General features: G+C 41.6%; 1 protein-coding gene across 1 annotated transcript in view; it reads left to right on the forward strand.

Moving 5' to 3' along the window:
• The first annotated feature begins 589 nt into the window (after window positions 1–589).
• GRM2 (glutamate metabotropic receptor 2) overlaps window positions 590–20363 on the forward strand; it is a 102284-nt gene continuing 82510 nt past the window's right edge. The window contains exon 1 of the mRNA XM_061617915.1: window positions 590–641. The gene's annotated coding sequence lies outside the window, so the exon portion shown is untranslated. The remainder of the gene's footprint in view (window positions 642–20363) is intronic.

Here is a 20363-nt window from a genome sequence, read left to right on the forward strand (position 1 = left end):
GTTCAATTTCATGTATGTGATTGAATCTTACCACCTTTGGATGAATGGTGTCAACACATTCGTAGGCTAAAAGGCATGAAAAAGGCATAATCATTATAGTGAGTATTTATATAGTGCTTTGGGGAAATCTTCAGATCAGTTGTGGTTTTGTAATTATTATTTACCCCACTCCAGCCAAAAAGGCTCCCAGAGGAGCTTACATACCTTGCTTGTGGATTTATAATCCAAAATACATGGTAGAAAAGGAAAAGGGGATGGGGAGGGAAGAGGAAAAAAGGAAACTCAGGCACCAACTCTTAATACTAAATAGCAGCTCTTATAATGACCAACTGGAATGGAAACAGTCCAAGGTGCACAGGAGCCAAAATCAGCTGGTTTCTCAGTTCAATAAAGAGAGAAAAGCCAGGAGGTGGGTGGTATTCTGATACAGACCACTTAGACACCTCTTACTTCATTTCAGACACACACACAAACATCCCTGAGTCTCTGGAGAACAAGCACTGCACAGCTCCACAATGTCCCTTTTATTGGGAAAATGTTGATCTGGCAACCCTATGCAACATGCTGTCGGAAGACAAGGAAAAGAAGCGTAGTTCTGCGTTATATACAACAACAAAACAGTGTAAACTAGGCCAAGAGCTGTAAGTTAACAAAAGCTTTTCACCATAAGATTGTGACAGTCAGAGAAGCACACTGGGAAGCTGTAATTGGGTAGCTTTGCCACAGAGAAGAAAGGTCAGAGTACCTTTGTACAGGAGTTTTTGTCTCCTTGTCTCCTATCCACTTCTTTATACATTAGTATGTTTCATAGGTAACAATAGAAGTCACAGAAATTCAGTAAAATTCAGAGGCTGAGGTCAGCTAGTCCTGTGACCTGGAAGTTAAGATTAGATCATTCTAATAATTTAAAGCCCCAAAGCCTGCAAAGGGGACTGTGTGATTGCTTTAATTACCTGTCTGATTCATCTACTGTAGTGTCACTGGCTGCCATTAAACCTAGTTGGAGAGTCTCCTACTAGGCAATCTGCCCTTCTTTACTCACTCTCATCAGCAACAGAACTGTATGCATTATTTTCTTTTCTGTTAAGATTAATGATACCAAGGCCATTCATGCAACCCTACCTCCACTCTTGGTTATGTTATTTAACATCATGAATTATGTTTAAATCCCACCTTTCCTCCAAAAAAGCTGAAGATCATAAGAAGAGCCCTGCTGGATCAGGCCAGTGGTCCATGTAGTCTGTCACCCTGTTCTCACAGTGGCCAAGATGCTCATGGGAAGCCCACAAGCAGAACCAGAGCACCAGAGCACTGTCCTCACTTGTGATTCCCAGCAACTGGGATCCAGAGGCATATTGTCTCTGACAGTGGAGGGGAAACATAGCCATACATGGTTCTACTCCCTCCCATGTTATCCTTTACAACAACCCTGTGAGGTAGATTAGGCTGACTGAGAATGACCAACCCAAAGCCGCCCAGTGAGTTTCATGGCTGAGTGTGGATTTGAACACTGGTCTCCCTGGTGGTAGGCCAACATTCAAACCACTGCACCACTCTGGCTGTCTCTGCTGTCTGTGACTCAGCCTTTAAAGAGGCGATGCTCAGGTCCTTGCTCTCATTGCTTCAGATGCTATTCCCAGTGTAAGTGTGGCAAGGAAGGGCTCTTCCTCTTTTTATTGGGCCTAGTAGTTCATGCATCACTTGATTACCCAAGACTTGATGAATATAGGCATGGGCTCTTTTGAAAAGCACTGTGCTTTAGGTTAGAGTCCACTGTCTGTCCAGCCCAGTGCTAAGGAGAGGGTGACACTATTGTCTTTTGTGTAATAAAACTAAACCTCTACCAAGACTTTTCAGGGGCTAGAACTCCCTTTCCTGTCTTCCGGTTGGACGCTGATCAGTCCTGCACATTATTTCTTGGCTCTGGGGTCAATCACTGAACCCATTGCAAATGTCTTCCCTTTCTCTAGTACCTGTCTCCATGGTTGGCAATAGGCTTTTGTCAATATCGTTTCAAGATAGCAGATCCTCTGTTGTTATCTCTGAGCAGGAAATACTGGGAGTTGGAAGGCAATAGGAGAGGCCAACTAGATTTCCCTGAAGTGTGCCTTAGAACAGGGGTGGGAAACCTCGGGCCTAGGGGCCAGATCTGGCCTTCCAGGCCTTTCTGTCTGGCCGTCAGGACTCTTCCTAGGGGTGGTGAACCTTTGGCACTTCAGATGTTGCTGAACTACAGTTCCCATCATCCCCAGCAAGCATGGCCCATGGGCAGGGATGATGGGAGTTGTGGTTCAGCAACATCTGGAATGCCAAAGGTTCACCACCCTATTCCCTTCCCAGGCCACATCCCTCATTATCCCTGCTTTGCATCCTCCTCCAATGCTTTTGCCTAGCTAGAATATGTCTGTGATCTCTACTAATGCCTCTTGCTTGCATGGGTGGAAGACAAGAGTAGGGTTACTAGACCTCTGTTTTTCAGCCAGAGACTCTGGTTTTTGGGGGGTCCTCTCCTGGTCTCCAGGTGACTCACCTTAATCTCCGGACTTTCAGCTTTCATTTTTAAAAAATTAAGTTTCTAGGTGGTCTGGTTCCAGACATATACACCAAAACATCAACTCCCCCCCCCGCAACTTATTAGTTGCTCTAAATTCTGCTCTAATCCCTGCCGTTTCAGTTTTTAGCCAATATGACATCAGGGTTGTGATTGACAAGGAATTATAGAGCCAAAAATGTAGAGTCAATTTGAATTGTCTGCCTTCAAGTCAATTCCGACTTATGGCGACCCTATGAACAGCGTTTTCATGGTAAGTGACATTGGCATCACTAGGGTTGGTGTCACCTGGTGCGGTAACTCATGGTGTCACCCCCATGGACCTCCTCCCGTACCAGACCATACAGAATCCTTAGTAATGTTTTTTGTACTAATGTTACTCATAAATCGTAATTCCCGTATATCACTGAATGTAATGGCAATAGTAGTGACATAAACAACTAGCAAAATTAAAATTACATCTTTAAATTACAATATCATACGCACACCCTAAATGTATTTACATTTATACATAGTTTCATGTGGTTAAAGTGAAAATTCGGTAAGAAAACAATAGAATTCGAAGTGACTGACCAAACACAGTGCAGAAACACAAAACTAAGCATGCACAAAGACTACAATAACACATAAGGGTAGAATATTAACGTGCAAATTAATGTATACATTGGGTCTGAATGGTTCTAATTGTAGCCATAATTTTACTATCATGCAGTGAAGAGTGACTAGCCATTAAGGTCTGCATCCTGCATCAGCAACCAGTCCACAATGCCACCATATCTCTACAATGATGGAACAGCATTAAATTTTGTGACACTGTGGTAGCTGCTAGCAAATCAACTACTATACTCCATCCCAAGTATTTCTCTGCAGATGCACTCAGTCCTCAGATAAGACCATCAGCATTTTTTGAAATATTGTTATTTGCTCTTAATGGAGACAATTCAATTCCAATAAAGTATGAATTACAGATTCCTGTTTCTAGAAGCAGAACTTCCAATATCATTTTTATATAACTTATCAAGAGTTGACGTGCATTATAACCTGTATCCATGGCATTTCCATGAAAAATAATGGCTACTCTGGGCTAGAAAAATTATTTGTAGGTGTAGGTGGAGTTGGGATTCAAAGAGCTATTTAGGCATGCACCAGGAATTTGTACTAACCCAGTGCAAGTTTTGACTCTCTCCTTTAAATAGCCAACTCTGTTGCCATATCATTAAATGCTTTTGAAACTCTTGCTTAGTGTGCCATTCAGCCTGAAGGCTGCTAATTCAGGAATATAAGCATAAAGCCTTTTTGGGCTCACAGACCTAGCTTTATGGTTCAATGAACAGGTGCCCAAGATTTTCTCAAATGTATTGATCCTTATTATCAGGGAATGCTCCTTAGCCATAGCACTATGAAGAATAGGAGTGCTCCATATTTTAGCGTGGCAACTGAACAGCGCAGAGTAAAACACATTTATCTGGAACTAATGCTGCAATCCCATACATGTTTACTTGAAGTAAGTCTTTTTCATCACAGTGGGACTAACTTCCAAGTACACGTGCAAAGAATTGCACTGCAAGTCTCCTTAATTTCCGTAAGACTTCCTTTTGAGTACGTGGATAGAATATAATTTTAGTTGATTTTAAAGAGCAGACCACCATGCCATATTACAAACTCGTTTTTGAAGCTCCTCTTGTGAAGCTTCTGTGAAAGAAAAACAAGCCCAGAGTCTTTTGGGACAAACAGGTGGCTGACTCACTTCCTTTCACTCTGATTGGCTCCAATCAGCAGGAAAAAATAAAGCACGTTAGAAGACTCTTCTCAGTGGCTAACACACTCCCCTTTCATGCTGATTGGCTTATAGCATGCTGGAGATATAAGGACTCTGCTGGGACCCTGCTCCTAAAAAGTAAAGGGTTTAAGACCCCCCCAAGCCCCCAGATGACTACACCCCTGGTCCTGCCCAGATATCATTTATGAGCACGCTCAAAGAATAATAAGGCTGTTGGAATGCACAGGATAATGTTGGTTGCACTGGAAACATGGTAACTCTGTTGCTTCAGTGCGTTTCTAATCAGTGAGGTGCCTGCTCTGGTTTGCAGATTGTCAGTGCTAGGAAACCCAATTTGGCAGTAAATCCATGTTACATTGTGGGTGGGTGGGGTCTTGAGGGTGAAGTGAACAAAATAACAAAGCTTCAAGAAATTGTTTATTAGGACAGAGAGAATGATCCAGGAAGCTGCCATAAATTACAGCATGAACAGCCCATAATTTATGTTTGAGGCTTGGCATCTGCACACTTGGACACAGCAGATTATGCCTGAGTCCCACCATTCAGTTTTCAACCATGACCAGACTGAGGACTCTGGGAAGCCCACAAGCAGCAGGCCACGAAGGCTACAGGCCTCCCCTGTCATTTATCACCCAGTCTGTGAATCTATCTGGACATGGGGCAGTCACTATCTCTCAGGCTAACGTACCTCACAGGGTTGTTGTGAAGGTAAAATGCAAGGGACAAATCATGTATACTGTCTTCAGTTCCTTGGAGGAAAGGTGGGACATAAATGTAGTATTTAAAATGAAAATCATAATAAATTATGAGAGAGGGAGAAACATTTCTCTCTCCACTTTTTGTAAACCATTTACAAGTTAATAATGCTCTCTCGTGTCCCTTGATCCTATTTAATTGTCTTTTTTTGTAAACTTAAAAAAAATCCCCACTTTAGCTTTTCCTTAGGAGATGGTGTTGTTTGGTTGCCTTTCCCCTCCTATACTTGGTTGGGGTACATTTTGCATGTATTAAGTGAAATTCCAAAGTTTGGTCTGGTATAGTCAAAGTCCAAGAACAAGGAATTCATGATACAAATCTATGCAGCAAGCAATGCTCAACTTTTTATTATTTTTAAATTTCATTTGAGGACTTGTGTGTTTTTCAAAGAAAGAAAAATAACATTTTATTAAACAAGGTTTCAGAAATTTATTTTTATAATGCTGCAGAGGAGCGCTTCCTTAATGCTTTTTTTGGTGGTGGATGGGGGAAGGACACATTGCGAGATTTTGTTGCAAGCTTGATTTGTCCACAGCTATTCTTCCCCCCTTCCCGTGATTTCCTACCTGGTACTCCTGGGAAGCCTCTTCCAGAGGAATCACCTCATGGCCTTTGTGCTCCTTAAATCCACACAGATGGGCGCTTCATCGTCCTTGCAGAAGAGTTTCAGAGGCTCCTGGTGCTTCTCACATACTCTTCCCTTTCCTTCTATCTCCTCTTGAAGACCAAGTTTCTTATTGGCTATAAGCAATTCTAAAACATTTGCCAGTGGGCGATTCGGGATGAGGTTCCTGTGCTGAGCTGTTTCCCTGCACTGAGGGCAAGAAGCCTCTGCCTCGGATTTCTCCTAGCACTGGCTCAGGCAGGCTCGGCAGAAATTGTGCCCGCACTCCGGGATGATCACTGGATCCCGGAAATACTCCAGGCAGATGGGACAAGTGGCTTCCTCGCAGAGATCCTGGACGGCACCCCCAGCTGCAGCCATACCTGCCTCACCAGGAAGAGAGTGCGTGTTAGTTCCATTTTCTCTCTTTCCCGCCAAAAGATGGGCGTTTCCTTTCAAGGAATTTCAGAGGAGGCGACTCATGATCAAGGTTGCCTTGGGATGTGGAATTAGCTGCAACAAAGAGCCTGGCGGTGCCTGGGGGGGCGGCTTGTGGTGTCACCCCTGTCTCGGGGTGTCACCCGGTGCGGCCCGCACCTGCCACACCGCGCTAGTGACGCCCCTGGTAAGCGATATTCAGAGGGGATTTACCATTGCCTCTTTCTGAGGCTGAGAGGCAGTGACTGGCTCAAGGCTCAGAAATGTGCTTTTCCCTGCTTTTCAGAACATCTCAAAGATTGAATAAGTAAGCTTTCAGTCTTTTTCTCTCTTGTGTTTAGGAGTCAGACAGGTTTAAATTTTGAAGAGGGCAGCGTTTTGCAAACTTCCCAAATTGAAGCTTTAATCCAGTACTTGCTTTTCCAGAGCAAACATACCCAGAGTAAACCCCATTGAATTCAATAGGACTTCCTTTTGAGTGGACATGGTTAGGATTGTGCTGTAAATTGATGGGACTTTTGACTGAACATAGGAAAGAATTTTGTTTGTTTTGTTTGAATTTTGTTTGAATTTTTGTTGTTGTAAATCTTTCTCTCCCCCTCCAATCTAGGGTTGCCAGGTTCAAGACCTCCAAGAGGTTTTTTGTATCTTTAAAAGTTGTGCAGGGGGGAGAATTCCACCTTGTGGTTTTTCCCATTACAGGGTTGCAAGAACACCTGCACTTGGCTGATTTTCTCTTCTCCTAAAGATACAGGATCAGTCTCAGGCCTTGAACCTGGCAACCCTACTCCAATCCTATTTTTCAGCAATTAGGCAGGACTTACATAGGTATTGTAATGTGAGTAGGAACTCAAGTGAATTAGATATAGTTGTACGGGGGAATCAGTTGGGAGAGGGACCGGTAGGAAAATGAAAGCAGAGTTCTTGGTTATGCTGCAACAGACTGTTAAGTAAAGTTTGTTCCTTCTAACGAGTATTTGTGATTTATTTCAACTCTTGCAAATATTACATGGTGTCAGAAGACTATCTAAAAACATAAGGCAGTGAGAAATGAACCAGTTCAAGCCTCCAGGAAAGTTGGTGTTTGAAGGAAATGCAGCAGAGAATTGGAGAAGATGGAAGCAAGGGTTTGAATTGTACTGCATTGCAAGTGGAGCAGATAAGAAAGATGAGAGACTCCAGTCAGCACTATTTCTGCATGTGGCAGGTGAAGAAGCAAGAGAGGTATTTAATATTTTCCAGTTTGATGATGATGCAGATAAATATAAAATTCAAGTTTTGATGAATAAATTTGAAGCTTATTGTGTGCCCAGAAGAAATGTTACTTATGAAAGGCACAGGTTCTTCACTAGAATACAGAGTGAAGGAGAAAGGATAGACCAATATGTGACTGAGTTGAAGCTTTTGGCTCAGACCTGTGAATTTGGGGAGCTGTGTGATTCTCTTATTAAGGATCACATAGTGTGTGGCATTCAGACAGACAGATTGAGAGCCACGTTACTGAGAGAGAGTGATTTAATCCTTGAGTGTGCAGTGAATATATGCAGGGCAGAAGAAGTGGCTGCAAAACAGATGAAAGATTTTGGGGCAACAAAAAAACAAATGGATGCCTTACAGGGCAAAAGTACCTTTGAAAAGCCAAAAGTAAGCCAACCTCAGAGCAAATGGAGCTTTGGCACTACTATCAGCCCCCAAGAAAAGGAAATGCCACAGAGGCCTGTAAAAGCAGCAAAGGCCTGCTACAAGTGTGGTATCAGTCATCATGACATAAATACTTGTCCTGCAAATGGGAAGGAATGCAGAAGATGTGGCAAACTTAATCATTTTGCTAAAATGTGTAAAACTAGAGATAGAAAACTTCAACGCAGAAAAATGTTCTCAGTAGCAGATACAGCTAAAAATGCTCATGATTTCTTCATTGGCACATTGAATTCTACAGCTCTGGAAGATGAATGGTGTGTGGATCTTCTCATAAATGATCACAAGTATGTGACCTTTAAGATTGACACAGGAGCACAGGTTAATGCAATATCTTTAAAAACATACAAAGCCTTGCAAGCTGAACCCCTTCAGCATTCAAATACTAGATTAATAACCTACTCTGGAGAAAGACTACATGTGTCTGGTAGATGTAACCTGGATTGTAAATATAAAGATCAAAGAGCTGAGATGGAATTTCACATAGTAGACTTTGATGCACAAGCTGTACTCGGTCTCCGGGCTGTGACTAATTTAAATTTGGTGCAAAGAGTTAATTTAATTAAAAGAGCTCCAGTAGATCAATGGGATGTTGCAGTTGAATACAAAGATGTATTTGAAGGCTTAGGTTGCTTACCAGAGAAATATGCCATCAAAATCAACCCACAGGTTCCACCTGTAATTCATGCACCTTGGAAGGTTCCAGTGGCACTAAGGGATAAAGTCCAAACGGAACTGACTCGTATGGAGCAATTAAAAGTCATAGTTAAGGTAGAAGAACCTACAGAGTACGTGAATTCAATTGTGGTTGTAGACAAGCCTGGCCGGGACCAGATAAGAATATGTTTAGATCCAAGAGATACGAACAAAGCAATTTTAAGAGAACATTTTCAATTGCCTACTGTAGAAGAAATTACCAGTAAGCAAAAAGAAGCAGAATTGTTTACGGTTCTTGATGCCAGTAGTGGATTCTGGCAAATTCAGCTAGATGACAACCGTTCCAGGCTATGCACATTTAATACACCTTTTGGCAGGTACCAATTTACAAGAATGCCATTTGGTATCTCTTCAGCTCCTGAGATCTATCAGAGGATGATCCAACAGACATTTGAGGGTATTGATGGGGTCACATGCTACATAGATGATATCCTGGTTTGAGGGAAGACCAAACAGGAACATGATGAGAGACTGAAGAGAGTTCTGGACAGGTGCCGAGAGAGGAATCTGAAACTGAACAAAGTGAAATGCAAATTTGTCATGACTGAAATAAAATATCTAGGACACATCTTAACCAATGAAGGACTAAAACCTAGTTCATCTAAAATAGAGGTCATCACTGATATGCCCAGTCCAAGTAACAAAGCTGATCTTCAAAGATTTCTAGGAATGGTGACTTACCTACCAAAGTTTATCCTAAATTTGTCAACAGTAACAACCCCTTTAAGACAGCTGTTGGCCCAAGATGTTGAATTTTGCAGGATGTCAGTTCATGAAACAGCATTCACACAGTTGAAAGAACTATTAACAAAAGCTCCTGTTTTGAAATATTATAATGTGGAAGAACCTGTAACTCTGTCAGTGGATGCTAGTTCTACAGGCTTAGGTGCTATACTGTTGCAAAGAGGTGCACCTGTTGCATATGCTTCTAAAGCAATGACTGCGGCCCAACAGAACTATGCTCAAATAGAAAAGGAAATGTTAGCAATAGTGTTTGGATGCACAAGATTCCATCAATTTCTCTATGACAAAAAGGTGACTGTGGAAGCAGACCACAAACCATTGGAGGTAATTTTCAGAAAATCTTTGCATACTGCACTTCCAAGAATTCAAAGATGGCAGTTAACACTGCAGAAATATCAATTACAAGTGCACTATAGACCAGGCAAAGAATTAATAATTGCTGATACCCTGTCCAGGGCATATCTTGAACAGGGTGAAGGAATAAGTTCTGAAGAAGCCAAGGTTGCTGTTAACCTCATGTTATCTTATTTACCAATCTCCGAATCAAAACTGAAAGAATTTCAGGTGGCTACTGAAAATGATAGCATTTGGCAAATCCTGAAAAATGCCATTTTGCAGGGGTGGCCAGATAGAAGAGTAGGTTCCAGAGTGTATACGTGTTTATTGGAATTACAGAGATGAATTAAGTGTTCATGATGGACTCATTTATAAAAGTGACAGAATCGTAGTACCACAAGATTTGAGGAAAGAGATATTGAATATTATACATGAGAGTCATCTGGGTGTTGAATTATGTAAAAAGTGGGCATGAGAAGCTGTATATTGGCCAGGTATGTGTGCCCAAATTGAAGAATTGGTACTGTCATGTACCACATGACACATCTTCAGAAATAAAAACCAAAAAGAACCAATGTTACCTCATGAAATTCCAAGAAGACCTTGGCAGAAGCTAGCAATGGACTTGTTTGAATTTGGAAGGAAGGACTATCTACTTTTGGTTGATTATTATTCAAAATATGTGGAAATATGTTTGCTTGAAGACACTACAAGTAGATCAGTAATTTTACACTGCAAATCTATATTTGCAAGACATGGTATACCTGAAGAATTGTCAGTGATAATGGCCCTCACTTTTGCTCTAGAGACTTTAAAATGTTTGCCAAAGATTGGGACTTTGTCCACATCCAGTCCACTATTTCCTCAATCAAATGGAATGGCAGAAAGAGCGATCCAAACAGTAAAGAGGATTCTTAAGAAATCTAGTCTGAATAACACAGATCCTTATCTTAGTTTATTGGATTGCAGAAATACGCATACAGTAGATACAGCCTCACCTGCACAACTTTTAATGGGGAGACGTTTAAGAACCAGGTTGCCTACCTCAGCACCATTGTTACTACCTCAGCAGGTAAAAGGTGACGTACAGACACATCTGAAGAAAACAGAAGCTTTACTTTGACAAAGGTTCAAAGCCTTTACCACTTTTGCAGGTTGGTGATTCTGTTAATGTTCAGCAAGATGGAGTGTGGAAACCAGCGAGAATGACTGGACAAAACATGACTCCGAGATCATATTTGGTTCAGACTGATGATTTAGCTGTCTACAGATGGAACAGAAGAGATCTTCAAAGCACTCCAAGTTGTGAACCAAAAATGGATGAGACTACTGAGACTGCAACTGCACCTCCATCAGAGGTAGACCTATCAGAGTCTCAAGACAACAAAAGTGGAACAGCTGTAGCACAAAGTGCCAGTGATATACCAGAAAAGATTTTGGACTCTGAGTTACCTGTTACTACATCAAGAGGCAGAGTGATCAGAAAACCAATTCGATATAGACAGTAGTTTTTATCATTTTCTTTTTTTTAAAAAAGGGAGATGTAATGTGAGTAGGAACTCAAGTGAATTAGATATAGTTAGATGGGGGAATCAGTTGGGAGAGGGACCGGTAGGAAAACAAAAGCAGAGCTCTTGGTTATGCTGCAACAGACTGTTAAGTAAAGTTTGTTCCTTGTAACGAGTATTTGTGATTCATTTCAACTCTTGCAAATATTACAGGTATCACTGTTTTTATTATGTAGGAAACGAATACTGATTTTATTTTTGAGGTAGGGTTGCAGTCTGGAAACCAAGGCAGCTCACAATAAGAAATAAACCCCTTTAAAATCCAGTAACCATAAAAACAAGTATAAACAGTTGCAAAACAGCTGAAGGTGGCATGATTCTGAATTTTGGGTTGCGTGAAGTTGCTTATCATTTGAGGTTGCAGTTCTGTCCCTGTTTGAGTAAGCCCCACTGAATATATTGGGACTTACTTCTGAATAAATAAACATAGGATTGCACTATAAATATATTTACAGGTTGTGTAAATAAATATATTTCATAGTCATGCTTATACAAATATTTCTTCATTTTTCATATTTTTGGTTAGGAATCCTGACTGGTTGTGAGTTGCTTAGTTTTCTGCCTTACTCGTAGGAATCTTGTTGTGGTTGGTATGGTATTGTATTTAAGAAATCATCACTGTCTTTTGTTCTTTTTCTATTTGCATTTCATTTACCCTTGTCCTCACTCCCTTTCATCCATAGAAGCAACAACAGTGGTTCCATGCGATCCGCTCAACCTTCTTAAACCCACTGATGATTCACCTTGTTGTTTGTTTCTTGTCCAATACTGGTAAAAGAGAATTCACATACTGGGCAGCATGGCTGCAATTGTTGTTGTTCCCAAGCTGTTGGCTATGAAGGTAGATCAAATCAAGTGTGCTTTCTCTCTGTCAGTTACATTCACTTGAACTGGGTTGGCTGATAAAGTGAGTTTATAGCAGCCCACAGGTGAGACAGAAAAAGGTAGAGAATCTTCTTACTCATTACTCAGACCTCTTTCTGAAGTGAAGGGTCAAATCTGTAAAGAAATTTGGATGTTAAAAGGTAGGGTCAGGGCATTCCAGGCATGGGGTTGCCAACCCTACTTGGATATGGATATCTTTGCAGGGGATCCCTAGTCAAGCTTTACCAACAACACAATCCAAACCATATCTACTGAGAAGTAAGTCCTATTGAGTGCTATTGGGCTTAGTCCCTTAGTAAGTGTGTTTAGAATTGCAGCCTTCAGGGGCATCCATCTTTACTCCTGAGTGCTCCCATCTAACATCTCCACAACACTAGGCTCCTTTCTTCCTACAATGGCCTTCTGGTGACTGGCCTGACCTGGCCTGAGGGCACTTGAACCCTTTTTGCAAGAAGTGAATTGACTAGATTAAATGTTCCCTACCCAGGCTCCATCTTTTAGCTAAGATTTCTATCTTACTTTCCAATCAGATAAATGTTTTTGTATGTGCCAAGCAACTGTGGTTGATGCTTAATGTATCATGCTTAATGATGTCACTTGGACCCACCCCGTGACGTCACTTGGACCCGCCCCATGACATCACTTGGGCACACTCTCAAAATCTCAGGGTTTGGGATGCTTCTGACCTGGCAACCCTAGACAAGAGGGGTGTGCAAGTTGTGCAGAGGACAGCGTACTGTACAAAGATAAAATTTACATTCAGTTCCCCACCCACTTTTGCCTGTAGCCCAGCCCACACTATGGCCTGTGCGTGCGCGCGTGCACTCTCTCTTGCTCTCACTGTTTTTGAAGGTTGCCCAGAAGAGAATGCTGCCTTCAGATTGAAAAAGGCTCCTTGCCCCTTTCTAAGAGGGAAATAAATTTCCTTGAGGATTCGAGGTTCTTACGACTCAAGCAGTCAGTCGTGTTTCTAGCCAGATGCCCAAATGACTGGAAAACAGATGTTTTTGCTTCCATTCCCTTCTAGAATAGATTGTGAGCCACTTTGTAGCATTGGATTGTAGGAACTGCTGCATTAAAGACTGCTCTGTCCTAGCTAGGGCATGATCCTCTAGGAAGTTTTCCTATGTAAGTTCCATTGTAATGAATGGGAGCAATGTAAAAGTTGTTCAAATAGGGTTTGTGAAGCCTTCCTTTAGTCTCCTTATAACAGAGGAAGGCCATTCTACTTATGAGGTCCAGAAGAAATAGAAGGTTGATTCTAGCAAAGCAGACCTTATGTTAATTATTCAGGGGCCAGCACCAGTCAAATCTGAAAAAGGTAAATTCAACCTTGCTCAGATACTATATTTTTGTGTGTGATTGTTCAAAAGGACAGAGTGGAATCTCTCCTCTTTTCACCCCCCTTCCCTGCAGCTGTCTATCTTTACTGCTTATGTTAATGAGGACTAGAAACCCTACATGTGACGATGTGCATTTGAAAATACTCATTGTGTTTATTCTCTAGCTAGAAAGAAAAACACAGTTTTTAAAAGGGAAATCTTTTGTTGTTAAACGAACAACAAAACATTTCCTTTGTTTGGAAAAGACAATTAATGTCTATGGAGACTTTACTGCAAAAAAGAAAAGAAAAGAAACAGAGCACTGTATCTTGAAAAAGACTCTGATTCCCCAGCCCCCATATTCATTTGTACAGAGAGAGCGTGCTGTATGTATAATTTGATATCATTTAATTTGGGAGAAAATTGTGTTTAAAATTTTGAAAGGGAATCAGTACATAATCTGGGGCCCCATGGGAAAGAAATGGCAAGGAACAAAACTATGCCTGATTGGCTATGAAAATAAAAACTGTTAAAAATAAATCACAAGAGATCTCCCTCCTACTTTTGTTATTCTGAAATAATTATGTTTGGAAAAAAGGGATTAATTAATTGGGTTGAATGCATAACTTGCCTAATGTAAAGAGCTCACAGTGATTTACTTGGCATTTGTCATTCTGCATTTGTATTCTGCCCAGAAATTGCATTGTTTGCGGGCTGTTTCACACATAATAATCGTAAAGGGAACAACAAAAAATGTAATGTGTGAATATGGAAAACGTGTTTACACAGGCACATTTGCTAAAGAGCCAGAACTGGCTATGGCTCCCTGTTGAATATATATTTAGTTGAGAATCTGGATTTGTTGCTGTGTAACATGGGAAATTACCCCAGGCTCTTTTCTCTATGGTGCTTTTAGCAGACGGTGCTACACTTCATAGGAGTCCCTGTGACGTCCCCACCCACCTATCCCTGCCTTCCTGCAGCAGATGAGGGGGCTGTCTGCCTCTGCACACAATAAACTCTACCCTTTACACATGTACAGAGGCAATTCAACACTTCCTGACCTTTGTGTGCAATAATATTTTCACTCACAGCCTGGGCACTCCACAGTATCCTATCCTTATCCCTGGGTGATCCTGGATACCCCAAACCCACTGTGGATATAGTTATTGCTAGGCTGCATGTGAGGCAAACCTTTCCTTCAAGTATGGTATAATGCTGCCGCCAGTTTCAGAATAAAACACCTTTATAGTATTTGCCAAGAGACATTGTAGAATGTAATAGATCTAGTACCATTTGTTTATTCACCACCTTCCTGACTGATATTTATTTATGATATCAAGTAACCAAGCACAGGCGTGTGTATAGAATAAAAAAAATACTTTATTTTTAGATAATTTTAAACCTTACAGATAGAGATAAGCTCTGACACAATACACTATACTACACTATCTAACTAAATCTTAATCCTACTCTTATCATAATGCTGGGAAAAACAGAAGGGAATAGAAAAAGAGGAAGGCCAAACAAGAGATGGATTGATTCCATAAAGGAAGCCACAGACCTGAACTTACAAGATCTGAACAGGGTGGTTCATGACAGATGCTCTTGGAGGTCACTGATTCATAGGGTCACCATAAGTCGTAATCAACTTGAAGACACATAACTTCAACATCCCTTACCAACCTCCGCTCTCTACCCTAATTCCTAATCTATCTAACCATCCAAGCCCCAGAATAAAACCAACTAACTCTCTGACAAAACCTCCAGTAATTTTAAATACAAACCCTCACTCATCGCCTCTATCCAACCAGAGAACCCAAAACCCAGAGACATTCACGCCAAACACTCACTCTGCAAAATTCCATTTTACGCCTCCCCTCTCTACTTACCAAATATGGACATATATTAACAAATAAACATCAGCAGAACCTGGATAACATATTTACATAGTCTTGGATTTGTTGCTGTGTAATATGTATTTATTTATTAAATTTATATTCCACCCTGCTTTTCAATAGGAGCCCAGGGCGGCAAAACCCCCTACTAAAAATACTCTAAAACATAAATGCAGACTTTAAAATATATTCAACAAAACATCTTTTAAAACATCTTTTTTTTAAAAAAAAAGCTTTACAAACATTTTAAAAAGCAATTCCAACACAGATGCAGACTGGGATAAGGTCTCTACATAAAAGGCTTTTGAAAGAGGAAGGTATTCAGTAGTCACCGAAAAGATAACAGAGATGGCGCCCGTCTAATATTTAAGGGGAGGGAATTCCACAGGGTAGGTGTCGCTACACTAAAGGTCCATTTCCTATATTGTGCAGAACGAACCTCCTGATAAGATGGTATCTGCAGGGGGCCCTCACCTGCATAGTGCAGTGATCGACTGGGTATATAAGGGATAAGACGGGCTTTCAGGTATTCTGATCCCAAGCTGTATAAGGCTTTGTATACCAAAACTAGAACCTTGAACTTAGCCCGATAGCTAATGTGTACCCAGTGCAATTCTTTGAGCAGCAGGATGACATCTTGGTGATACCCTGCCCCAGTGAGCAGTTGTGCCACTGCATTTTGCACCAGCTGCAGCCTCCAGACCAATCTCAAGGACATAGAACACATTACAGTAATCCAGCCTGGAGGTTACCAGTGCATGGATAACAGTGGTCAGGCTATCCCGGTCCAGAAAAGGCCACAGCTACCTTACCAGTGGAAGCTGGTAAAGTTACTCCTAGCCACTGAGGTCACCTGGGCCATTAGTGACAAAGATGGATCGAGGAGTACCATCAGACTATGAACCTGCTCTTTCAGAGTGAGTATGACCCCATCCAAAGCAGGCAACTGACCAATTACCTGAATCCAGGAACCACCAACCCACAGCGCCTCCATCTTGCTAGGATTCAGACTCAGTTTATTGGCCCTCATCCAGCCCACCACTGAGTCCAGGCACCAGTCCAGGGCTTGTACCGCCTCTCCCAATACAGATGTTACAGAGAAATAGAGCTGGGTATCACACCTCGCCCCAAATCTCCTGATGACTGCTCCCAAGGGCTTCATATAGATGTTAAACAGGATTGGGGACAAGATAGTACCCTGCGGCACCCCACAGCACAACTGCCAGGGGCCCAAAAGACAATTGCCCGATGCTGTTCTCTGAAAACGATCTTGGAGATAGGATCAGAACCACTGTAAAACAGTGCCTCCAATACCTATCTCACCAAATCAGCCCAAAAGGATACCATGGTTAATGGTATCAAAAGCTGTTGAGAGATGAAGTAAGAATAGCAGGGTTGCACTCCCCCATCCTTCTCCGAATAAAGGTCATCTATCAGAGTGACCAAGGCTGATGCAGTCCCATAACCAGGCCTGAACCCAAAATGGAATGGGTTAAGATAATCTATTTCATCTAATATGGGAAATTACCCCCCCCCCGGGCTCCTCTCTCTGTGGTGCTTTTAGCAAATGGTGCCACAGTTCATAGGAGTCCCCACCATGTGAGTGATGTTTTATGTGGCAACAAAATAGCTACCCAGATCCTTCCTTAACATTTGGCTTAACAACTGTTTTTACAAGGGACGCATTCTAAGTGCAAGCCAGTATGGTGTAGTGGTTGGAGTGTTGGATTAGGATTTCCAGGTTCAAATCCCCACTCAAACATGATGAAGCTCACTTGGTGACTTTGAGCCAGTCACTCCCTCAGCCTAACCTGTCTCACAGTGTTGTTGTAAGTGTAAAATAGCAGCAGGAGAACAATGTGTAGCACCTAGAGCTCCTTAGAGGAAAAAGGAAATATAAATGTAATAAATAAACACATACATAAATTCCTCTCCTACATTTGTCCACTTTCTTCTCCATCACTGACTGACAGTGTAATTTTGTACTTGTCTACTCAGAAATAATTCTCATTGAGTTTAGTGGGGCTTATTCCTAGGTAAATGGGTACAGGAATGCCACCTGAAGCACCCTTGTTCATATATGGAATTTGAATTCTCCATCTTCCCTTGAAGCCCACACTTAGTTTCACTTATATTCACAGAAGGAACCTCATCTGTCACAATTCAGATGGAACAGCAAGTCTCTCTATATAACACAAATGAAATTCATATGACTGCTCCTACATTCACTCTATATTCCATCTTAATCTAGCAACCCATTCATCTAATCTCAAAAGACTCCCTGTTCACATGGCACAAAAATATTAGAAAAGAAGTCAACAAAGAATGGGAGAATTAGCCTTCACTGAGGATGAGTTTGCACAGTTGATTTCTTTTCTGTAGTGGGATAGCTGGTTTGGGGAACAGGTATATGTTTAAAACATGAGTAGTTTCATATTTTTTCTTCTGCCTTGAATGCTATCTTGAATACTGTGGTGTAATGCTTGTAATGTTTATAAATTGTCACTAGGTGGCTCTATGCTGTTGTTTTCAGTAAAAGCATTGGTTCTGAAAGGGAGATCTCCCTTGAAAATTTCCTCTCACGCTTTCATTCTTTATCACAGAGTGGAAGAAAGCATTATTGGTCTGTGGTAGTAGTTTACTTTCTTTATACTGACATACAATCACTTAGAAAACCAAAACAGCTTTCTTATGTGTGAGAGAATTTAGGAAAGAAAGAACAGAAGGCATTTTCACTCCCATGGGCTCTAATAATAAACAATCAAAATGATACATGGAATACCAAGAAGGGAACTAAGTCCACAAGGTTCTTTAATCATGTTTAGAGTAGACTAATGTCTTTCTACTAAACACTAAGCATAAGGTAGTGAACACTGATGTATTTTGCCAATGCTGATGTAAGTTCATTGCTGCCTATGGTGTTTTTATGCATTCATTTGCTGTTGGTTTTCTAAACTGCTTGCACACAATAGAATTACGGAAGAGGATGTATTTCCCCCCATGTTGTACGTGTATGTGTGGGGTGGAATGATTCATTTCTTTGTCTGAGGGCCATGTCATACAGTAAATGGAAGACACAAATGCTGGCCTTAAGTGGGTTGGTTCTATAGGTCTGGAACAGGTGCACAGAGTGGTTTTTGCATGTAGTACAGCTTGTGTTCTAAAAAGGAGGACATTAGGAAGGGAACACATCCATTCTGTATCATTGCCACCTTTCAGCTGAAATTCAATTTTGAACCAGCGACAAACATATTTCACACACGTAGGGTTGCACTAGTGTAGTTGGTGCTGGGGTGGTCAAAGAAAAGGGCATAAAAACATAAGAGCCTACTGGATCAGGCCATCAGCCCATCAAGGCCAGCATCCTGTTCTCACAGTGGCCAACCAGGTGCCTATGGGAAGCCAACAAACACGGCCTGAATGCAACAGGGGTCTCCCCACTTGTGACAGTTAAGAGTACCGTATGTTAATATAAGCCACTGTGAGTTGTGCCTTCACCCTGTTCCTACCATACCTGGTCTCCGCTTGCATTTCAGCTATATGAAGTCTCTGTAGAAGGCTTATGCGTAGCAACACTAACACACACACACACCACAAGTATGACATCATGTACAAGCATCTTTGGGGTTATAGCTATGCGGCAGAGTACATACGTTGCATGCATTCGGTTCTTGGTTGAATCCCTGACATTTGCAGGTAGAATAACCTCAGGCACCAATGGGGCTGGGAACAAGCCCCTGGCTGAGACTGCTGCCGGTCAGGGTAAGCACGTGGCTAGATGGATGATGGCATAGAAGCACGTGGCTAGATGGCATGACTCATTTCCCTCTGTTCTTGTGTAGCATGCCTTGCTGCTTGGTCAATGGGTACTTCGTCTTCTGTCTACAGAACAGCCTACCAAGAGAGGCATTTTTTTTCTCAGCACCTGAGGCATTTCTGTGAAACATTAAGATTTAGTCTTTAAGCTTTGCCGGCAGGCCTGGTGGTGATGCCACTCCACATTTTCATGTGTTTTCAGATCTGTTCCAAGTAGAAGCTGCTGAGCCTGGATTCCATTCCAAGTTGGAGGAAGTATACTTTGTTCATTGACCTGCATCACCCAAGAGCTACTACGTGGTGCCTTGGTGTGAAATTGTCTAGAAGACACAGTAAGAAAAGAGACGCTGCAGCTGCAGCAGCAAGCATATGCACCCCCTGCTTTAAGTGTCTCTTCCCGTTTAGCCTCCTTTACATTTCTCCCTTTAGGCCTGGCTGCTTCTTTGTTCGTATTTCTGCCAAAGGGTCAGGCAAACTGATGCTGATCGTTATTATAATCATTCCACTGCTATAAACAGAACTACTTTCCTCTTAATGGTGATTTAATTATAGAATTAAACAATTATTATATCACTTTCTTCTACTGATCCCATTAGCAACGAAGAGACAAAACACTTCAGTCTCATCGGCAGTAAGAAACGCACAAGCCTACGGATCTTGTTCAGGCAAAGCCATGAGAATACATCCGCCCCGCCCTCTCAACCCACAAAGGCACAGAAGTCTGAAGACGCAGCCTTCCCACATACAGATGTAGTGCATCAGTGGGTCTATCCACACCCATACAAATCCATGTCTGCATAAAAACAACTTGGAATCCATATGCTGCACACTTTGTAAGCAATTAATCCACTGTGGGATTAATTATGAAGCACATATTACATTAATTACAAACTAAGTACAAAAATGAGCCAAACCGCATAATTTCATTTCATTCTTTTTTTTTTTACCTGAGAACACAGAAAGGGATATGAGCATAGAAAAAGATACAATCCCATAAAATATTCTTAATGAAAATCTCCAGTATTATCTTTGCCTTGACTACAATACTAGCATCACAAAGAAAAGCCTCAACATTGCTCCCACAACTGGATCATCATCATCATTGCATAGGGCTAAATCCACTGCTGCATATGCATGTACAGAACAAACTTCTGCTCATGCAATGGGATTTCACCTTCATCTTTCCCTGAAACCCCACCCCCTCAAAATCTGCTCCGGAGGATTGGGGGGGGGCTGGAGCAGAATAGAAT

The sequence above is a fragment of the Rhineura floridana genome, chromosome 3 (assembly GCF_030035675.1).
Source record: "Rhineura floridana isolate rRhiFlo1 chromosome 3, rRhiFlo1.hap2, whole genome shotgun sequence".
NCBI lineage: Eukaryota > Metazoa > Chordata > Lepidosauria > Squamata > Rhineuridae > Rhineura > Rhineura floridana.